We start from the raw sequence: 5,000 nt of genomic DNA, 5'->3' as shown, positions 1-5,000 counted from the left end.
TGGAATCGGCACCTCGTCCCGCTGTCCGGTTCCCCCCCGTCGACTGCAACGGGTTTCCGAGGCCCGTCGGTCAGGCGCGGTTCGCTCCGCAATCCGCCGGCCGATCGGCACCGGGCGGGGCTCTACGGAAAGAGGGGACCCTCCGGCGTCGAGTGCCGGCGCACCGACCCCGCAGGCTGACCGGGAAGGTTAAGACTCACCCCGCTGAATGCCCGGCCCCGGGCACCCTCCGGCGCCGGGGCCATAACTTCGGGGAGGGAGGTCCGAGCTCCGCGCGGTCGACGGCAGGTGAAAGGGGCCGGTGCGCCGCGGAAGGCGACAGCAGTCCCGTCAGGCTGCACCTCTGCTCGGGCGAACGGCGTCAGGAAAAGGGGAGAGCACTTCCCCACCGATAGCTCCGGAACGCCCGGACCCATTGGCCCGCGGCACCGGTGGCTGCTAGAGGGCCTCCGGCGCCGTCAGCCGGGGTACGTCCCAGGCCGGCCGGACGGCGGGCAGCCGGAGGCAACGGCCTGGAACGGAGCCAGACTTGAGTCGTTCCGTGTGCCGTGGGCAAAAAGGCAGGGCTGCGGGTCAGCGCAGTTTGGCAAACCTAGCCGCAAGTGCGGGAAGGGCGGAGGAGCACACGGACGCCGCCTTCCCAAACTGAGCCCAAAGTGCCCAGGCATGCCCCCTTGATCTCGCCTAATCAGTGAGCCCAAAATAATTTCAGAGTGTGGAAACCTGATCCAAAAAGGTCGAAAAGAACGGCCAGAGATCAAGTCCGAAAGGGGAAATCAGTAACAAGCAAGCAGAGTAATCATTAACCAAAAAGCGCAAAATTATGTTAAAAGTGTGAAATCATTAACCAAAAAGTCGAAAATAATGTCCAGAGACCAAGTCCGAAAGTACAAATAATTAACCAGTAAGCAGAGTCATCATTAACCAAAAATCGCAAAAGTAAGTAAAAAGTGTGAAATCATTAACCAAAAATCGCAAAAGTAAGTAAAAAGTGTGAAATCATTAACCAAAAACTCGAAAATAATGTCCAGAGACTAAGTCCGAAAGGGCAAATGGTTAACCAGTAAGCAGAGTAATCATTAACCAAAAATCGCAAAAGTAAGTAAGAAGTGTGAAATCATTAACCAAAAATCGCAAAAGTAAGTAAAAAGTGTGAAATCATTAACCAAAAACTCGAAAATAATGTCCAGAGACCAAGTCCGAAAGGGCAAATGGTTAACCAGTAAGCAGAGTAATCATTAACCAAAAAGGGCAAAAGTAAGTAAAAAGTATGAAATCATTAACCAAAAATCGCAAAAGTAAGTAAAAAGTGTGAAATCATTAACCAAAAACTCGAAAATAATCTCCAGAGACTAAGTCCGAAAGGGCAAATGGTTAACCAGTAAGCAGAGTAATCATTAACCAAAAGGCGCAAAAGTAAGTAAAAAGTATGAAATCATTAACCAAAAAGCGCAAAAATATGTTAAAAGTGTGAAATCATTAACCAAAAAGTCGAAAATAATGTGCAGAGACTAAGTCCGAAAGGGCAAATGGTTAACCAGTAAGCAGAGTAATCATTAACCAAAAAGCGCAAAAATATGTTAAAAGTGTGAAATCATTAACCAAAAACTCGAAAATAATGTGCAGAGACTAAGTCCGAAAGGGCAAATGGTTAACCAGTAAGCAGAGTAATCATTAACCAAAAATCGCAAAAGTAAGTAAAAAGTGTGAAATCATTAACCAAAAACTCGAAAATAATCTCCAGAGACTAAGTCCGAAAGGGCAAATGGTTAACCAGTAAGCAGAGTAATCATTAACCAAAAAGGGCAAAAGTAAGTAAAAAGTATGAAATCATTAACCAAAAAGCACAAAATTAAGTTAAAAGTGTGAAATCATTAACCAAAATGTCGAAAACAATGTCCAGAGACTAAGTCCGAAAGGGCAAATGGTTAACCAGTAAGCAGAGTAATCATTAACCAAAAAGGGCAAAAGTAAGTAAAAAGTATGAAATCATTAACCAAAAAGCACAAAATTAAGTTAAAAGTGTGAAATCATTAACCAAAATGTCGAAAATAATGTCCAGAGACTAAGTCCGAAAGGGCAAATGGTTAACCAGTAAGCAGAGTAATCATTAACCAAAAATCGCAAAAGTAAGTAAAAAGTGTGAAATCATTAACCAAAAAGCGCAAAAATATGTTAAAAGTGTGAAATCATTAACCAAAAACTCGAAAATAATGTGCAGAGACTAAGTCCAAAAGGGCAAATGGTTAACCAGTAAGCAGAGTAATCATTAACCAAAATGCGCAAAAGTAAGTAAAAAGTGTGAAATCATTAACCAAAAATCGCAAAAGTAAGTAAAAAGTGTGAAATCATTAACCAAAAACTCGAAAATAATCTCCAGAGACTAAGTCCGAAAGGGCAAATGGTTAACCAGTAAGCAGAGTAATCATTAACCAAAAATCGCAAAAGTAAGTAAAAAGTGTGAAATCATTAACCAAAAACTCGAAAATAATGTCCAGAGACTAAGTCCAAAAGGGCAAATGGTTAACCAGTAAGCAGAGTAATCATTAACCAAAAAGCGCAAAAGTAAGTAAAAAGTATGAAATCATTAACCAAAAACTCGAAAATAATGTGCAGAGACTAAGTCCGAAAGGGCAAATGGTTAACCAGTAAGCAGAGTAATCATTAACCAAAAAGCGCAAAAATATGTTAAAAGTGTGAAATCATTAACCAAAAACTCGAAAATAATGTCCAGAGACTAAGTCCGAAAGGGCAAATGGTTAACCAGTAAGCAGAGTAATCATTAACCAAAATGCGCAAAAGTAAGTAAAAAGTGTGAAATCATTAACCAAAAATCGCAAAAGTAAGTAAAAAGTGTGAAATCATTAACCAAAAACTCGAAAATAATCTCCAGAGACTAAGTCCGAAAGGGCAAATAATTAACCAGTAAGCAGAGTAATCATTAACCAAAAAGCGCAAAAATATGTTAAAAGTGTGAAATCATTAACCAAAAACTCGAAAATAATGTCCAGAGACTAAGTCCGAAAGGGCAAATAATTAACCAGTAAGCAGAGTAATCATTAACCAAAAAGCGCAAAAGTAAGTAAAAAGTGTGAAATCATTAACCAAAAAGTCGAAAATAATGCCCAGAGACTAAGTCCGAAAGGGCAAATGGTTAACCAGAAAATCCGTCGAATAATGTCCAGAGACTAAGTCCGAAAGGGCAAATGGTTAACCAGTGGAAGGGCGATCAAGCGGAAAAATTTGCCCCGGTTACCCGGGATGGAGTTCCAGAGGTCCGGCCAGAGTTGTCAAATTCGTCCCGCTGATCGGACGCTTGTCATTCGGGTGGCTGGGGGTTGGCGGGGTATCTGCACAGTAGTAGGAGGTGGCAAGTCGGGACTTGGACGTTTATTCCAAGAGTCCACCCGAGCCTCCAGGTCTGCAGAGACCGACCCTAGCTGCCGCCCAACCGACTTTTAAGCCTTTTTCGGATGGGGATTTTTTCCCATTTTCGTCCATTTTTCGGGTTTTCTGTCGGGCTTAATAGGCGGCAGCCTGACCCCCGGCCGAGGCGGGGGGCGCACTCTCCCTTGCGTAAGGGTCCGGATTTGCCCCGGAAAGTGCCCCCGACGGCCTCCCGACCCGGGTGCCTGCAGGGCGGGGGAAAGGGTAGTCCCAGCCGCAGGAAATCATTAACCAAAAGACTTAGCCGTCGGGGCAGAGGCTAAGACCCGGGCTGGTGAAATCATTAACCAAAAGGAATGCACCCTTTTCCGAAAGTGCAGGCCGAAATAAGGCGAGCCTTGGGCCGGGAAGGCCAAAACCCCCAACTCATGGAAGTGTATGGGGTCGGACTCGGCGACTTTCCCGGGCCCCGAGTTGACCTTTCCCCACGGGGGCGGTCAAGTTGCTCCCGCCAAGAGGGCACGTTGCATTTGCTGCCGCTCTAGTCCCCGGGCTAGTTAATCAGTTGCCGTCGGAAGTCCCGATGCCGAAATGAAAAATGGCCGTTGCGGCGATTTGGCGCCTCATTTTCGGAAGGACTACCGGCAGGCAACCCGCCGAATTGACACTTGCGATTCGGGTGGCTGGGGGTTGGCGGGGTACCCGGAGATTTTCGGGAACTCGATTTTCAGAACTTTTGCTGGCAGCGGTTGCACTTGCAAAGTGGCCGAAGAAGTGCTCCCTCAAGGAAGGACCTTCTTTTGAAATAAAAGACCTTCCGAAGAGTGCCTGGAAGTCATTTATGAGCATTTAAGGGTAAATCTGGCGGACTTTCCATGCTCTGTTGCCGGCTCTGAAATATCGCACAGTTGGGTCTAGGCCGGTAGACTGGCTGTGAAAACAGACAAAGTGTTTTGGCGAGCGAGAGAAAACAAGGCCTTGGAACAGATTGGGGGGTGCGGAGGCACACCACACCCACAGGAAAAGAATTAATAAAAAAAAAACCAAAGTCTTATGACATGTCTGTTGGTACAGTGAGAAAAGCAAAGAAGGGAGGCTGCGATGGCAGAGCAAAGCCGACCTTCATACAGATATACATGTCAAAGAAAGAAACTATGCCCGCAAAAGACTTGGTGCGAAATAACAAGGCTCCTTGTGAACGGTTATCTTTGTCTGTCAGGCGCAGATTGTGGCGGCGTCGCCTGGTTTCCTTGGGTTGCACTACATGTATGTCCTATTCTCAAACGAAAAGTGCGTGCCCAGAATTTTGTCCAAGTTAGGCGACGCACGCCGGCTGGCATCACCTCTCCGTGCGAGCGCCGAAAGCTTTGGTCGACCTGTTTGGCTACGCTGGTCGCGGTTGCTCCTTACAGTGATGGGGACGGAAAACCGATGCGAGTTGACCAGGCGACGTCAACCAAGTTGTGCATGCTTTCTCCCCCCCCCCGCCGCCGCCAACCCCACACTGTGTGAAAGGAAAAAAAAGTGCGTGCCCAGGTCACTCGATCGATACGGCGAGGACTGTCCGACGTTGGAGGGCCCAGGCGGGCTAGCATTTATTTGCTGGTGTTTCA

Source organism: Heterodontus francisci, unplaced genomic scaffold (assembly GCF_036365525.1).
Source record: "Heterodontus francisci isolate sHetFra1 unplaced genomic scaffold, sHetFra1.hap1 HAP1_SCAFFOLD_1350, whole genome shotgun sequence".
Classification (NCBI taxonomy): domain Eukaryota; kingdom Metazoa; phylum Chordata; class Chondrichthyes; order Heterodontiformes; family Heterodontidae; genus Heterodontus; species Heterodontus francisci.
This window is presented reverse-complemented; position numbering follows the sequence as displayed.